Consider the following 18818-nt stretch of genomic DNA (forward strand, 5'->3'; position numbering starts at 1 on the left):
CCATCAGTTGTTAACAAGCACAAACATTTATTAATAGTAAATAACTATACACAGGGTGATGCTGATTCAATGTTCAGTCACCTAACCAAGAAAAGCTGGCGTTCTGCTCGGGCCTTCCTGTGCACTAGTTCCTGATTGGACGAGCAGACCACAGGACCCCTTGAATGATCGCCCCTAAAAGGGGCTAGCTACTTACTACAAGCAAACATTCACTGGTATTGATTTGAACTGTGGCTGCGCAGTGTTCGCAGAGCAGCTAGTAATCTTCATGATGAGGCATCAGGTCACTAACTGTCCCAGTTTCATTGGCTGTGCCTCGCCACCAGCTTGGTAGTGGTCCTTAGATGGATGTTCTGACCACAGCAATCTCAAACAGTAAATGATGAATGATTGAGGCCCCAAAGCAGATTCCTGTCAAACTCCATGATCACATCCTACCTACAACAACAGCAAATATATAGTACCTTTAATGTAGTCAGATGCCCTAAGCATCTGCATTACAAAATCAAAATTAAACCCAGAGCTATTCAGGGCAATGTTAGGGCAGGTGACTAAAGGATTGATAAATATGGATGGCTTAAAAAAACATTGTTAAGGAAGAAAGAGAGGGAGAAATTCAGAAATAAAAGGAGTTTTTTGAGCAGGAATATGGTGTTGAGATGAAGGATTAGCCATCATCTTATTGAATGGTGGAGCAGGCTTGAAGGGCCGAATGGCCTACTCCTTCTCCTAGTTTCTATGCCTATGTTCCTCTGAGGTAACAGAGAGGATTGAGACTATTTGCTCTTTCAATGGTGTACAAGGACTTTGTAAACTTGTTGTTAAAGTGTGAAATGTCGACTTGCCAACAAAGGTCAAGTCCATGGAATAAAATGGATAATGGCAGCATGGATACAAAACTAACAGGAAACAGAGCGTAGTGGTGAATAGCTGTTTTTAGACCTAGGAAGGTCACCACAATACCAGCGCGCAGCTTAGATATTTTACATTGCTCTGGCCCATGCGTGTGACCAATGGGACGTGAAGCTGAAGGCAGAGAAAGCAAAAACTGAAAAGGGGTGTGCAAACCCTGGGAGAAGCGAGGGAGAGAGAGAAAGAGGGAAAGGTTCAAAATGGCAAATGCTGTTCTGAAAATCATAATATTGAAACCATGCCAATAACTTGTATCTATGGTTATGTTTAGCTAATGCCTAGATACGAGATTAGCATTACACTGAGACTTCTGCCCTTCAATTTTCTCCTCTCTTTTTATTTAACCACTTTACTCACACTTCATTTTTCTACCTAAGGTAATAGTAGTCAAAATATTAATGCAAAAGCAAAATACTGCAGATGCTGGAAATGTGACTTAAGAAGAAGATAAAATGCCAGAGAAATGTGCTAATCAGGTAGCACCTGTGGAGAGAAAGTCAACGTTCATGCCTGCGTCACCATTCTCTCCAGTGGCCAATGCAGGCTGAAAATCACCCCAAAACAGTGTTTCATTAAAGGGCATTTCGGGTAAATAGGAGGCGTACTACAAAATGTTTTATGCTATCGTGTTGTGCTGAGACATTGAAAAGGTTGGGAACCACTGGCATAGAGCAGAAAAGCAAAGACGCTACGGCAAACCGTTATAAAACATTCCCTGGAGTATTTGTACAACTCTTTCGAAAGGATGTGAAGGCATGAGAGAGATGTTGTTGTTGTTTATTTATTAGTGTCACAAGTAGGCTTACATTAACACTGCAATGAAGTTACTGTGAAAAGCCCCTAGTCGCCACACTCCGGCGCATGTCCGGGTACACTGAGGGAGAATTTAGCATGGTCAATGCACCTAGCCCGCACATCTTTCGGACTGTGGGAGGAAACCGGAGCACCCGGAGGAAACCCACGCAGACACGGGGAGAACGTGAAGACTCCACACAGACAGTGACACAAGATGGATGAAAGATTGACGAGAATGGTTCCGGGGATGAGGAATGTCTTTGGAGAGGTTGGAACTATCCTCCTCAGGGAAGAGAAGGTTGAGAGGAGATTTGATAGAGTGTTCAAAAACCAATGACAGAGTCGATGGACGATGGAATTCTCCGACCTCGCCCGCAGCTGGGATTCTCCAGTCCCGCTGTTGTGAATGGAGATTTGGCTGAGTGCCAAATTCTGGCAGCCCCACCAGGGGAAATGGGCACTTCTGAAGCAGGCAGGCAGACACCTCAAAATGGTGGAACTTTCTGCAGGGTTGGATAAAGTTAAAAATCAGGCCATCATTGTTTGGGGTTGGCGGAGGGGTACATTTGCCTATTGCATCCCAGTGGATCTGTGCTGGGGAGACAGAGAGGTGACGTTGATGGCTCCTTGTGAGGCAGCCTCCAGCTCAGTTCTGGGCCTCATCCTTGGGAGGGAGCTCACCCACTCTCAGGGGCGGCACAGTGGCACGGTGGTTAGCACTGCTGCCTCACAGCACCAGGGATCCGGCTTCCATTCCCGGCTTGGGTCACTGCCTGTGTGGGGTTTGCACGTTCTCCCTGTGTCTGTGTGGGTTTTCTCCACGTCCTCTGGTTTCCTCCCACCCTCCAAAGATGTGTGGGTTAGGTTGATTGGCCTTGCTAAAATTGTCCCTTAATGTCATGGGGACTAGCTAGGGTAGATGCATGGGGATAGAGCCTGGGTGGGATTGTGGTTGGTGCAGACCCGATGGGTTGAATGGCCTCCTTCTGCACTGTAGGGATTCTATGAAATCCTGGCAATGGCAGTATTTTTCTCCCTGTTGACTCAGCAACCAGTCCTACCGACTCTCTGGCCTTGCCAGGCTTTTGGCCTCGATTCGGGCAACATTGCTCAGAGGCAGAAAATATGTTGGTTTGGCTAACCCAAATTTACACCTGGCCCCACCACCGAACTGGGCTCTGTGAGAGCGGAAAATTCAACCCAACCTCTGCCAAATTCTGAGTGGTTTGTGCTGAGTGACCTACTTTGGGCCTGTGAATGTTTGACGGATGCTATCATTGCTGATGTAGGGCTGAGAGCTTTATTTTTTATTGGAAAGCAGGATAAATGCCAACTTTCACCCTAATTAATGAACAATAAAATCAAGGAATGCACAGATTTGAACCGTCCACATCTGGAAAATGCAATTTGATCAGCAGAAATAAAAGAAATAATAGCCACTCATGATGCACCTGCATCAATAATATTTTTACACTCCCCAACTAGCTAATGAGCCACAGAACCGGTATAAATGTCGGGAGGTTAACACAGCTGTACAGTACTCTAGGGTTAACTTGACTAAACCCTTGAAACGGGCGTGGGGGATAACACTGATTAACCCTTGTCAGTTCAGTGTATAGGAGGTAGCAGGGTAAATTCAGGCTACTCGCTATTTTACATGATTCCTGGCTGACAACAGCATTGCTCACTGTTCATTGGCTGTATGTAAGCAGAAGCAGGAGGCCTGGCCTGGAATTCTCCAGCCTTGCCTGTGGCTGGGATTCTCCAGCCCCGCTGCAGTGATTTGGCTGAGTGCCAAACTCTCCGTTATTGTTGGTAGCAGGGGCCAGGGCGTTTAGCATTGGAGAATCCCAGCCCTGATATCATGATTGGCCAACGCTATTTCAATACAGCCTTGACTTCTTGCAAGAGAAGCAATGAGATGGCATTTATTTGAATCTGTCCTCTGATATCTTGGGGAATGGCAGAACAGGTGAGAGATTGAGGGGCCACTGTGTACAGAAAGGATTTCTTAATGGACGGGGTGGAAAGAAAGAGAGTTGCCCTATATCTGCAGGGGGTGGGGTCGGGGAAGGGTCAGGAAGCCTTCCAGTCATGTGTTCATGAGGCCATGGGAACACTGGCCAGTGGAGATCACTGGCAGGAATCTTCCAAGAACGTGGACACGGTGCAGGAAGTTTAATCATCTCGAGTGAATTGTTCCACTGTCCTTGCAAAGGACTCCACCTTCACTCTACCTTCCCTCTCTAAAGTCCTGGAATGCGCTGTCACCTCCCAAATCCATGCTCTATTTTTCTCAGAATTCCATTTTTGATTCCCTGGCACAGTACCGAAGCGACTCTTATCAAAGTCACAAATAAGACTCTGTGTGACTGTGCCAAATGCGAATGTAATAAAGTTAACAAGGCCCATGATGTGGACCACTTAGAATACAAGCTCCCAGTAACAGCTTGTCCAATCACAGAGCCGTGTATATGCATATAATCTAGAGCATCAGACTTACTGGCACTAGAATCATAGGATCATAGAATGCCTACAGTGCAGAAAGATGCCATTCAACCCATCGAGCCTGCACCGACGCCAATCCCACCCAGATCTTATCCCCATGTATTTACCCTACTGATCTCCCTGATACGAAGGGGCAATTGAGCATGACCAACGAACCTAACTTGCACATGTTTGGACTGTGGGAAGAAACCGGAGCACCCGGAGGAAACCCATGCAGACATGGGGAGAACGTGCAGACTCCACACAGACAGTGACCCGAGGCCGGAATTGAACCTGGATCCCTGGCGCTGTGAAGCAGCAGTGCTAACCACTGTGCCACCGTGCTGGCTCACTCCGGTTTTATACTCTGAGCAAGGGAGTACCTATCTGAACGTTGCTGACTATATAAATAAATCTGAATTTGGTGAAGAGACACCAGCTTCAGAGGAGTTATTTCAGTGAACTTACCCACCTCATCCTCCTCCACCTGTCTGCAGCCTTCGACATGGCTTGTCTACACCACTCTTCTCCAATGTCTCCTCTCCTCTCATCCCACTGAATCGGACCGCCCCCGCTTGCTTCCATTTTTATCAATCTAATCGTAGCCAGAGAGTCATTTACATTGGCTTCACTTCCTGTTCCTGCTCCGTTACCTCTAGTGTCCCTCCAAGGATCTATCCTTGGCCTCTCCCATTTCTCTTTTCGATGCTGCCCCTCAGTGACATCGTCAGAAAGCACAGCATTAGTTTTCATATGTACACTGACGATACCCAGACCCAACTCACCAACTCCTTCCCCAACTCCTACACCATCGCTCAGATTTCCTGACTTGGAAATACATCACCGTTCCTTCGCAGTCGCTGGGTCAAAATCCTGGAATTCCTTCCCCAACGGCATTGTGGGTCAACCCACAGCATGTGGACAGCAGCGATTCAAGGAGGCAGCTCACCAGCACCTTCTCAAAGGCAGCTAGGGATAGGTAATAAATGCTGGCCAACCAGCGACGCCCATGTCCCATGAATGAATTAAAAAATCAGCCTGCTTATCCAATATCCATATTGGCTGAACAGAAATGACCTCCAATTGAACATTGGGAGGACTGAAGCCATTGTTTTTGGCTCTCACTCTGAGCTTTGTGCGCAGTGATCAACTCCATCTCTTCCTGGCCACACTCTAAGACTAAATAAACCTTTTCACAACCTTAGCTCCTGACCTCATTTTCACACCGGCCTATAGGCCAAAGGTAGCCAATTTTCATAGTCCAACTTTGCCCCTGTCTTGACTCATCTGTCACTGAATCCATCATTCATGTTTCTGTTACTCCAGATTTGACTGTTCCTACACATGCCTGGCTGATCTCTCACATTCTGTCCTTCATAAACTTAGGGTCATCCAAAACTCTTTTGCCATGTTGTGATTCACACCAAGTCCCATTCACCTCTCACCCCTATGCTCACTGACCTACATTAGCCCCCATTCAAAAAACATCCTCAGATTCAAATTCTCATTCTTGTTCTCAAATCCTTCTTCAGCCTCACCCCTCCCTATCTCTGTAATCTCCTCCAGCTCCACCACCCTCCAAGATATCTGCCCTCCTATGATTCTTGAACATCTCTGATTTCAATTGCTCCGCCATTGGTTGCTGTACTGCCAGCCGCCTCAGACCTAAACCCTGAAATTCCCTTCCTATAAATCTCTGTCTCTCTACCTCACATTCCTCCTTTAACACATTTCTTAAAACCTACCTCTCTAACCAAACATTTGGTCCACGAACCTAATATCTCCTTGTGTGGCTTGGTGTTGTATTTTGTTTTACGATGCTCCTGTGACACTCTGCAGAACATTTTCTGACATTAAAGGTGCTATGTCATATGAGTTGTTGTTGTCAAAGCAAGTTCATCATCAAATGCCACAGCATACTAACTGGGTAGATTACCCGGGAAGGGTAAGGTGTCTCAAAAAGCTCAGCAACAGGTATAGCTGGCCGTTTCGCATCGCGATTCTGCAGTCGCAACACAAGTGATACTCACCACTAACAGGATGCTGCCGTCAAGCTAAGAAGATACTCTAGATGGAATTTTCCCATCCAGCCCACCAAGGGAATCGGAGCAGGCGAGGCATGGACCGTGCAAAGGTCCATTGACGTTGGGTGGGATTTTCCAACCTTGGGGGTGAGAACGGCCAGTAAATCCCACCCTCCAGCTCTCTCACAAATGAAAAAATGTGGAATTTGAATTTCAGTGCCAGTGTGATGCCAGGTATCGAGGCTGTACATCCCATCGACTGGTGGGTCATAGCAAGCAGCATGTCCCTTCAGTTAATCACAACAGACAGAGTACTGACTGTACACAACCAACCTGTGCTTGAAAACCCAAAATACAATTTCCAACATGGGCGGCACGGTAGCACAGTGGTTAGCGCTGCTGCTTCACAGCTCCAGGGTCCCGGGTTCGATTCCCGGCTCGGGTCACTGTCTGTGTGGAGTTTGCACATTCTCCTCGTGTCTGCGTGGGTTTCCTCCGGGTGCTCCGGTTTCCTCCCACAGTCCAAAGATGTGCGGGTTAGGTTGATTGGCCAGGTTAAAAAAAAAATTGCCCCTTAGAGTCCTGGGATTAGTGGGTAAAATATGTGGGGGTCGGGCCTGGGTGGGATTGTGGTCGGTGCAGACTCGATGGGCCGAATGGCCTCCTTCTGCACTGTAGGGTTTCTAAAAAAAAACATTAGATGTGATTCTGCGATTGGTCAACATTTGCTAAACAATCCCAACTGTGCCAAGTATTTGATTTGATTTATTATTGTCACATGTATTAACATACAGTGAAAAGTATTGTTTCTTGCAGTTTATAAAGACAAAACATACCGTTCACAGAGAAGGAAAGGAGAAAGTGCAGAATGTAGTGTTACAATCTTAGCTAGGGTGTAGAGAAAGATCAACTTAATGCAAGGTAAGTCCATTCAAAAGTCTAACAGGAGCAGGGAAGAAACCGTTCTTGAGTTGGTTGGTACGTGACCTCAGACTTTTGTATGTTTTTCCCGATGGAAGAAGGTGAAAGAGAGAATGTCCGGGGTGCGTGGGCTCCTTAATTAGGCTGGCTGCTTTTCCGAGGCAGCGGGAAGTGTAGACAGAGTCAATGGATGGGAGGCTGGTTTGCGTGATGGATTGGGCTACATTCACAACCTTTTGTAGTTTCTTGCGGTCTTGGGCAGAGCAGGAGCCATACCAAGCTGAGATACAACCAGAAAGAATGCTTTCTATGGTGATCTGTAAAAGTTGGTGCGAGTCATAGCTGACATGCCAAATTTCCTTAGTCTTCTGAGAAAGTAGAGGCGTTGGTGGGCTTTCTTAACTATAGTGTTGGCATGGGGGGATCAGGACAGGTTGTTGGTGATCTGGTTGTCTAAAAACATGAAGCTCTCGACCCTTTCTACATTGTCCCCATTGATGTAGACAGGGGCATGTTCTCCTTTATGCTTCCTGAAGTCGATGACAATCTCCTTCGTTTTGTTGACATTGAGGAAGAGATTATTGTTGCCACACCAGTTCAGCAGATTCTCTATCCCATTCCTGTACTCTGTCTCGTCATTATTTGAGATCCGACCCACTACGGTGGTGTCGTCAGCAAACTTGAAAATTGAATTGGAGAAGAATTTGGCCACACAGTCATAGGTGTACAAGGAGTATAGTAGGGGGCTGAGAACACAGCCTTGTGAGGCACCGGTGTTGAGGATTATCGTGGAGGAGGTGTTGTTGCCTATCCTTACTGATTGTGGTCTGTGAGTTAGGAAGTATGACAGCCAATTTAAGCTTAGCAGTTGGGCCCACAGTGTGGCTCACTTACACATTCTAGAAGCTACATATATTCACATACAGGGCTCTGTCCTTTGTAGACAGGAGGAGCACGTCCACACATTACACCTTTTAACAAATTAAACAAACTTTGGGGAACAACCATTCACTGTTTCATTTCCCATTACAATGCATTGACCAATCAGAATCAACCTGCCTATTTGGAATTTATACAAAAGCTTGGCAGTTAATTGCCCACTGGTGCATTTCCCAATGTAGAGTCTAATGGCAACCAATCGGCACTCTCTTCTCGTGCAGTATAAATTGTTATTCCTTTACATTTGGTATTCTTGCAGATCTGTCCTGATGAGTGCAATCCAAAAAGTTTTGACAGTGTAGGCATGAGGAGCGAGTTGGCTATGATATCTGGGGAAACTATATTAAAAGATAGGACAGAAAATTCTGGAAATACTCATCATTCCAGGCCAATGATCTTTCAAAATTTATCAACCTGGAAGCTGAGGCTGAGTCGCCCCTTTCCTATAGGCTGCAATCTTAAAACGAGGACCAAGAGGAATGTGCTGGAAGTAAGCGTTGGGCCAAGAGGCAGCACACCCCCATCTTTGGGCAAGTTTCCTGGAAGTGGGCCATCCCCTGCAGGAGCTACCCATCTGGCGAGAGCGGGTAGCCTATCTGCACCATTAAATGCCCCCCTGTTGACTGGCTGGGGCTGCCACTGGGATCTTCCCAACTGCAGGCTGGCCTCCCATTGAGAGCTAAGCCCGACATGTATCTCAAAGTGGATGGCAGCCGGAAAGCGTGGTGGGGGGTGTCTGTGGGGCTGCTGATACTGTAACCACCCCCTCACCGGAACTGCAGATATCAGTGGGCCACATCTCCTGCTCTTTGTCATCCTGGGCTTGGGGGTGGGGTGGGGGGGTGGTGGGAGGGGTCCCACCAGGGGGATGGCCCAGCAGCTCTTGTCAGTGTTTAGCTTATTTAAATGACTTTTCCAGAGAGTCTCTCAAGATGGAGCTGCCCTCGCGTTCCTCGTCCGATAATGGCAATGCCCACATTTGCCAGCCAGGCTGCTGTCTTCCCAAGACTGCAGGTCATTCAATTGGGCCTCAAAATCCTGCCTACAATCCTCAATTGGTCAGCAGACCTGAAGATAGCCTCTAAATTGATTGCCTATGGGAGGATTACCGAACAAGCATCTAGACAGACAGAGTGCGGCCAGGACCATCTCCAACAAGAGGGAATCTAACCATCTCCCCATGACATTCAATGGCATTATCATCACTGAATCCCCCAGTATCAACATCCTGGGGGTTACCATTGACCAGAAACTGAACGAGGCCAGCTATACAAATACTGTGGTTACAAGAGCAGGTCAGAAACTTGGAATCCTGCAGTGAGTAACTCACCTCCTGACTCCCCAAAGCCTGTCCACCATCTACAAGGCACAAGTCAGGAGTGTGATGGAATACTCCCCACTTGCCTGGATGAGAGCAGCTCCAACAACACTCAAGAAGCTCGACACCATCCAGGACAAGGCTTGATTGGCCCCCCCTCTACAAACATCCACTCCCTCTACCACCCTCGAACGGTGGTGTGGTGAACCATTGTTGGTTCCCACCAGGTAGTGCTGAGCCATGGTTTGGCCAGTACTATGAGTCTGTAGATATGTTACTGTTGGGGTTAGGGTTGGGCTGTTCTACCTGTTAATATAGTCCTTATGGTACACCCCAGTTGGCTCCGCCTCCTGGGAGAGGTATAAAGGTCATTGCTCTGCCTGGTGACCCTTTAGTCTGGGATCGTATACTGTATATGGTAGCTCTGTTATTGTTGGCAATAAAAGCCTTTATTTCCCGAGTACATCACGCCTCTCATGTGTTATATCGTGCATCAATTTTATTGCCAACAAGTAAATTCTTTTTTTTTTGAAAACGACAAAGAAAACATGGAGCAAATGCTTAAACCCGAACGGCTTACGTTGGACCCACGTGCGGCGGGAGCATCGAACACTTTCGACCACTGGTTGAAGTGTTTCCAAGATTACCTCGACGCCTCCACAGTGGTCACTGACGACGCCGACAGACTCCGGGTCCTCCATGCGAGGGTAAGCGACGCTGTATACCTAGCGATCCGTGGGGCCACCGACTACAAAGGGGCCCTCGAGCATCTCAAGAAGCGATACAACAAACCGCCGAACGAGATGCATGCTCGATACCTTCTAGCCACTCGACGGCGGCAGCCCGGTGAAACGACGGAACAGTACGCGTGCGAGCTTCAACAGCTAGCCAGAGCCTGCAATTGCAAGGCAGTGTCGGCAGACCAGTACATGAACGACCTCGTTCGAGATGTGTTCGTGGCGGGAATCGGCTCGTCGTACATCCGCCTTCGGCTGTTGGAGCAAGGTAACCTCGATCTCACTAAATCCATAGAGTTAGCTGACGCTCTAGAAACGGCCTCCAAAAGTCTGGCGATGTACCCCGACGACCACGTGGAGACAGCGTGGCAGGGGCAGTCACAGACCCCACTTCATTCAGCGGGACCGAAAAACTGAGCGATTGCGTTCCCAGCCTCGGACCTGACGACGGCAGCAGCTCCAGGTGGCCCGCGGTGTTACTTCTGTGGGGGGGTGAAACACCCTCGGCAGCGATGTCCAGCTAAAGCGGTGTTGTGCTCCGCCTGTGGCAAGAAGGGGCACTATTCCAAGGTATGCCGGTCCAAACTTCCATCCAAGAACAGCAGTGCGGCGTGTGACTCCCCGGAGCCGGCCTCCTTGTCTTCTGTATCTTCAAGGTCTTCTACCACGTGCGATTCCAGAACGTCGCCATTCCGAACGACGGAGTCGCAAGACACGTGCGACCTGCAGGGGCCGCAGGTTTTGGCGCCATCGTCCACGTGCGACCTATAGGGGCAGCCATTTTGGTTGGCACCGACCGCGAATGACCAGCAGGGGTCGTCATCAACCATCTCAGCTGCCTGCAGTTGTGCCCACGAACCAACGGTGGCGTCGATCGTCCTGGACCAGGCCAAGCCTCACAGACTCGACAAGTCCATGATGGACATACAGGTAAACAAACGCCCGATTTATTGTTTGTTTGACAGCGGGAACATGGAGAGCTTCATTCACCCAGACACCGTGAAGCGGTGTGGTCTCCAGATTTGGACTGTCAAGCAGACAATTTCGATGGCGTCAAGGTCCCGGTCTGTCACCGTGCTAGGGAGTTGCGTGGTCAATCTGACGGTGCAGGGCACGGTTTACGAGAACTTCAGGCTCCTTGTGTTACTGCACCTTTGCGCGCCGATACTCCTAGGACTAGATTTTATGGTCCACTTGAAGAGTGTAACCTTGCAGTACGATGGGCCACTCCCTCCGCTTTCAGTGGGAGACACGCAGCCTCTAAATTGCCCACCGCGCTCCACATGTAGTCTCTCAACGCTTAGGATTACCACACCCTCCCTATTCCAGAATCTCGTGCCCGGCTGCAAGCCCATCGCAACAAAGAGCAGGCGTTACAGCGCTGAGGATCGGATCTTCATTCCATCTGAAGTTCAGCGGCTCCTCAAGGAAGGGATCATCCAACCTAGCGCTAGTCCTTGGAGAGCGCAAGTCGTGGTGGTTAAGAATGGGAACAAACCCCGGATGGTCATAGACTATAGTCAGACCATTAATAGATACACGCAGCTGGATGCGTATCCCCTCCCGCGCATATCTGACATGGTCAATCAGATTGCGCAGTACCGGGTGTTCTCCACCATCGACTTAAAATCTGCTTACCACCAGCTCCCCATTCGCCCAGAGGACCGACAATACACGGCCTTTGAGGCGGATGGTCGCCTGTACCATTTTTTAAGGGTTCCTTTTGGTGTCACGAATGGGGTCTCGATCTTCCAGTGTGCTATGGACCGAATGGTGGACCAGAACGGACTGCGGGCTACCTTCCCGTACCTGGATAACGTCACCATCTGCGGCCATGACCAGCAGGACCACGATGCCAACCTTCTTAGATTCTTACGCACTGCATCTCGCCTGAATCTGACCTACAACAGGGAGAAGTGTGTATTTCGTACGCGCCGCCTAGCTATCCTCGGATACGTGGTGGAAAACGGGGTCCTTGGCCCTGATCCAGACCGTATGCGTCCTCTCCTCGAACTTCCCCTGCCCACTAGCGTCAAAGCACTGAGAAGATGTTTAGGCTTCTTCTCATACTATGCACAGTGGGTTCCCAATTACGCGGACAAAGCCCGTCCGCTCATCAAGTCTACCTCTTTTCCCCTAGCAACAGAGGCTCGCTTAGCCTTTGCAAGAATAAAAGCCGACATCGCGAAAGCCACGATGCACGCTATCGATGAGTCCATCCCCTTCCAGGTGGAGAGTGATGCATCTGATTTCGCCCTGGCCGCCACACTTAACAAGGCGGGCAGGCCCGTTGCCTTTTTCTCTCACACCCTCCAAGGCCCTGAAATTCGACATTCGGCGGTGGAAAAGGAGGCCCAGGCCATTGTGGAGGCAGTTCGGCATTGGCGCCATTACTTGGCGGGAAAACGGTTCACTCTGCTCACGGACCAGCGGTCCGTGGCGTTCATGTTCAACAACACGTTACAGGGTAAGATCAAGAATGATAAGATCTTGAGGTGGAGAATCGAACTCTCCACCTACAGTTATGATATCATGTATCGTCCAGGGAAGCTCAACGAGCCCTCGGATGCCCTGTCGCGTGGAACATGCGCTAGTATGCAGGAGAATCGATTGCAGGCTCTCCACAATGACCTCTGCCATCCGGGGGTCACTCGGCTCTTCCACTTCATAAAAGCCCGGAATCTACCCTACTCGGTGGAGGATGTCAGGTCCATAACCAGAAGCTGCCGGGTATGCACGGAATGCAAACCGCACTTCTACCGACCTGACAGGGCACAACTCGTTAAGGCCACTCGTCCCTTCGAAAGACTGAGTGTGGACTTTAAGGGCCCCCTTCCCTCGACAGATCGGAACGTGTACTTCCTCAATGTGGTTGATGAGTACTCACGATTCCCTTTTGTCATTCCCTGTTCTGATATGACCGCTGCCACGGTTATCAAGGCATTTCGTGATCTTTTCACCCTGTTCGGTTACCCCTGTTATATCCACAGCGATAGGGGCTCGTCGTTCATGAGCGATGACTTGAGGCAATACCTGCTCGCATATGGGATTGCCTCTAGTAGAACCACGAGCTACAACCCAAGGGGTAACGGACAGGTTGAACATGAGAATGCTACAGTCTGGAAGGCTGTCTTACTGACGTTGAGGTCTAAAGGTCTTCCAGTCTCCCGTTGGCAAGAGGTACTCCCTGATGCGCTCCACTCCATATGCTCACTCCTGTGTACGGCAACCAACGCTACTCCTCATGAGAGAATGTTTTCATTCCCTTGGAAGTCTTCCTCTGGGACCTCATTACCGTCTTGGTTGACGTACTCAGGACCTGTCCTCCTGCGGCGACATGTTAGGACCCGCAAGTCCGACCCTTTGGTTGAACAGGTCATCTCCTCCACGCCAACCCTCAGTATGCCTACGTGGCATATCCTGACGGGCGAGAGGACACGGTCTCAATTCGAGATCTGGCGCCAGCAGGGGGCTCGGAAACCCCTGTCGCTCCCACGCCTACTGTTAGGGACCCCCCAACCATTATCTCCCCTCCTGACACAGCGCGGGCAGTATCGGGACCACCACTTAACCCTCTTACCCCCGTGTACAGCTTGCCTGAGTCCAGGAGATTGTCGCCACTTCAAGACGTGCCCGAGTTCAGCGGATTGTCACCACCTCGGGGTCTACCGGCCCGTGAGGAACTGGAGGAGTCGCTGGACACCGCCTTGGAGAGAACGTCACCGCGATTGCCTGAACCGGCGTCATCGCCGGTGTTGAGGAGGTCACAGCGTCGGTGCGGTCCCCCAGACCGTTTGAACTTAGAATCATAGAATCATAGAAACCCTGCAGAAGGAGGCCATTCGGCCCATCAAGTCTGCACCGACCACAATCCCACCCAGGCCGTACCCCCACATATTTTACCCGCTAATCCCTCTAACCTACGCATTTTTTAGGATTCGAAGGGGCAATTTTTTTAACCTGGCCAATCAACCTAACCCGCACATCTTTGGACTGTGGGAGGAAACCGGAGCACCCGGAGGAAACCCACGCAGACACGGGGAGAACATGCAAACTCCACACAGACAGTGACCCGAGCCGGGAATCGAACCCGGGACCCTGGAGCTGTGAAGCAGCAGTGCTAACCACTGTGCCACCGTGCCGCCCCTTATAGACAGATGAACAATTGTTCTGTGTTTTGTACCCCGCCGCCCTTTGTTTTCAAAGGAGGGGTGAATGTGGTGAACCATTGTTGGTTCCCACCAGGTAGTGCTGAGCCATGGTCTGGCCAGTACTATGAGTCTGTATATATGTTACTGTTGGGGTTAGGGTTGGGCTGTTCTACCTGTTAATATAGTCCTTATGGTACACCCCAGTCGGCTCCGCCTCCTGGGAGAGGTATAAAGGTCACTGCTCTGCCTGGTGACCCTTTAGTCTGGGATCGTATACTGTATATGGTAGCTCTGTTATTGTTGGCAATAAAAGCCTTTATTTCCCGAGTACATCCAGCCTCTCGTGTGTTATATCGCGCATCAGGTAGCAAGTGTGTTCCATCTATAAGATCATAGAAACATAGAATCATAGAAACCCTACAGTGCAGAAGGAGGCCATTCGGCCCATCGAGTCTGCACCGACCACAATCCCACCCAGGCCCTATCCCCACATATTTACCCGCTAATCCCTCTAACCTACACATATCAGGACTCTAAGGGGCAATTTCTAACCTGGCCAATCAACCTAACCCGCACATCTTTGGACTGTGGGAGGAAACCGGAGCACCCGGAGGAAACCCATGCAGACACGAGGAGAATGTGCAAACTCCACACAGACAGTGACCCGAGCCGGGAATTGAACCCGGGACCCTGGAGCTGTGAAGCAGCAGTGCTAACCACTGTGCTACCGTGCCGCCCCAAGATGCACTGCAGGAACTCACCAAGGTCCCTTTGACATCACCTTCCAAACCCACAACCACTACCATCCAGAAGGACAAGGGCAGCAGATACATGGGGACCCAACATCTGGAAATTTCTCTCCAAGCGCCTCACCATCCTGACTTGGAAATATGTCGCTGTTCCTTCACTGTCACAGGGTCAAAATCCTGGAACCCCCTCCCTAACAGCACTGTGGGTGTACCTGTACTTTGGGGACTGCAGCTGTTCAAGAAGGCAGCTCACACCATCTTCTCAAGGGCAACTAGGAATGGGCAAGAAATGCTGGCCAGCCAGTGATGCCCACATCCCATGAATAAATATTAAAGAAAGAGGATCCGGAAAAGGTCCCGACTTACACTTCCCTAGCCTATCGATGAGTATCTACCTTTTAACTTTGTATCTTTCCCTAAAGTTGCTGCCTTACCTCCTGAATATTTCCGGAACTTTCTGCTTTTAATTCAGATTTCCAGGATTTGCAGCAAATTAGTTTCGTATTAAATGATATCCTGGTGGACAAACAAGAGGTCAGTGTTAAAATGATCAATACATAATTTCCAACTAATATATATTCATTTAAAGCACAAAAAATCAGCAGAAAAAGTGATCGAACTGTGGCTAACAATAGGAATTTAGAAATATGCCAAAACATGAAAGAAAATCCTAATTTACTGTTAAAGACTTTTCCCACTCCTGTAATAGGGCAACAACAGCAGATTTTAAGTGTGGTGGGTGGTTTTGAAACCATAGAATTCTATCCCCAGGTCCATTGGTCCTTTTTTGATATTCGTTCATGAGATGTGGGCGTCACTGGCTGGCAAGTATTTATTGCCCATCCCTAATTGTCCTGGCGAAGGTGGTGGTGAGCCGCCTTCTTGAATCCGCTGCAGTCCATCTAGAGTTGGTATTCTCAAGGTGCTGTTAGGGAGGGAGTTCCAGGATTATGACCCAGTGACAGTGAAGGAATGGCAATATAGTTCTGGGCAGCGATGGCATCACCAGCATCAGTTCCCGTCCCCTTGAACATCGCTGGCATCCCCATCGCCCAGTGTCTGCTCCCCCACTACCACCACATATAAATGTGCCCTGCATATAAGGCTTCCCCCTAGGGTACGCCACTAGCACTGCCCCCTGCCAAGCTGGCAGTACCAACCTGTGTCAGGCAGCAGTGCCAGGCGGCATTGCCAGGGCACTGCATGGCCATGGGTTTCTCCCCTCGGGGGTCATACTGCCCAAAATGGGAACCCACCCATTTAAATGTATTTGCATGGATTTCAATCCACTTAATGAGCTGCACGCCCCACTTTACTGGCATATCTGCCTTTACCAACGCGTTCACCCAATCTGGAATAGATATGCTCTATAAAAGACCGATTTGGGCACTCCATCAGTGAGAGTTAGTGAGGAAGTAAGTGCCGACCGTCGGACGGCTCTGTGCTGCTCACAGAGGGTCTTTTCATGACGGCCATGTTGTTTTTCGGGTCAGGGAGGCTCTGCTAGTGTTTGGGGGGTGGTGGGGATTGGGGGTCTGTTGCTCAGCACGGTGTTCGATGTCCAATTTGCAGCATGGACCCGGGTCTCAGCACCTACCTCGGGTCTTGTGGATGCTGCTGGGTCCTAATGCACGCAGCAGTCTTCCAGCTGAAGGATGTACACAAAGCCCTTGCAAGTTGCACTGCTGCAGCCTCAGAGCTTTTCAAGGAGCTGTGTTGCTGAAGGGCATGTGGGTGGGGAAAATGGGCAGTATAGGCAGTGCGTGTTGCTAGGCTAGGGGCAGGCATTGTTTCTGAACTTCTCCATATGTTTCTGTCCTTCTCTAACACCCCTGCCTTCAGATTGACGAGATGGCTTTTACGATGCAACCAACTGATCTTCTTTTGGTTGCTGCTGGAGCTGAGGAGGAGGACAGCAGGAGGATGAATTGCAGGCACAGGAGGCCCAGGCCGCACCACTCGCATGAACAGAAGGAGACGGTCACCAGAGGCAGAAGGTGGGCGCCATTCGCTCGGCGGGCGGGTTGCGCAGGCGAAGGCGGGAGCAGAGACCTTGGCAGTTCCGCACACAAGTGCTGTTTGAACAAATGTCGGACATCGCGTGCCGCCGATGGCTCCGGCTCCGAAAGGAGACAGTACAACACCTGTACCACTTGTTGCAGGGCCTGGCACCTCGGGGCGGGGGGGGGGACTTGGCTGATGACGTCTGTGCGGAGGACTGAGACTGAGGTGGAGACCCGGTATAATGAGGCCCATGTTGCCACCCGCTCTACAGTGGAGAGGTGCATGGGGCTCCTGAAGATGCGGTTCAGGTGCCTGGGCCACTCTGGCGGGGCCCTACAGTACAGCCCCCTGATTTCTTCCCGCATTGTGGTGCTGTGCTGTGCCCTACACAACCTGGCACAGCAGAGAGGAGGAGGAGGACGTGGAGGCCGACCAGCCGGGCGTCCCTGGGGAGGAGGCCACCCAGCAGGAGGGGGAGGAAGAGGAGAAGGACCACACCGAGCAACAACACCCAGGCGCTGGAGGGCTGGCAGCAAGGACCAGGCATGCGAGGGCAGTGAGGGAGGCCCTGATCACCAGGCGCTTTGCTCACTAGGGGCCTGTGTTTGTGTACATGGGTTCCATTCCCCCTCCCCCCACCCCCCTTCCCACTCCCCCCCCACACACACACACACAAAGTCCTTCTCTGTCCTGCTGCATTGTAACACCAGAGTGGTGGATCTGGGTACACTGTGTCAGCGAGTTTCTTTGGCAGGCAGGAGGGTGATGAAGCCCCCAGTTCGTAATAGTTCATTGAAACCGACTTAAGTCTTTTCACACTCAGCCCAGGTGTGAACTGTATTTTCAAAAGCTGCCTAATAATAGCAGCTTGTGCACAGCCATGAATATTTGGTCAGATGTTGTCTTTAATCTGCTTTTATAATTTTCAAACTGAAGAAATTACTGTTGGTGGTGTTAAGGATGAACTCCTCCAAGGTTTTTGGTGAGATACGAGAATCAAATCACTTAGCCAATCAGAAAATCATCCAGATGCATAAAAGCTCAACTCAACGATGTTGGAGAGCAGGTACGCCAGATGAAGTGTCTGAAATCTAATATTCTGGGAAACATGCAAACTAGTTTGACTCCTACCTGAGCCCTGCATGCACGCTGACACCTGGGCCCACATCTATGTAGTGGGTAAGAGATCTGTAAACCCCCACACAGGACCCCGGGGCAGGTGGGGTGGGGGAGGGGAGGGAATCGCTCGTGGGTTCTGGGGAACCAATGGCCTCATTTTCTCAGTGACACAGTGTTGAGGGGCCTCCCCAACTGACATCAACATGAGGCACCTCTCCGGTGACCGTCAGGGGAAGAGGGTTCCTGTTCAAGGCAAGTCTGAGACAAATTAGTCACAGGTGGGCGGTGAAAAAACATTTAATGTTTACAATAAAGGTTTTTAAATAATAAGTTCTAACATAAAAACGTGTGAACGGAAAGCATTAAGGTGCTTAAAGATCTATCAAACTGATGCACCCTTCACCCGTGCCGTCTTAGCGAACTATAACTTCCTAACCTTACCACTAAGTCTTGGTGTCTCCTCAGAATATACATCGGAGGTGGAGGGGGCCAGCTGCCTACCTCGCCCCATGGCCTGTGATGTGTTTGTCGGGTATCCTGTGGGAGGCCTGGACCATAGAACCATAGAACCATAGAAAATTACAGCTCAGAAACAGGCCTTTTGGCCCTTCTTGTCTGTGACGAACCATTTTATGCCTAGTCCCACTGACCTGCACTTGGAC

Source organism: Mustelus asterias, chromosome 22, assembly GCF_964213995.1.
Source record: "Mustelus asterias chromosome 22, sMusAst1.hap1.1, whole genome shotgun sequence".
Taxonomy (NCBI): Eukaryota; Metazoa; Chordata; class Chondrichthyes; order Carcharhiniformes; family Triakidae; genus Mustelus; species Mustelus asterias.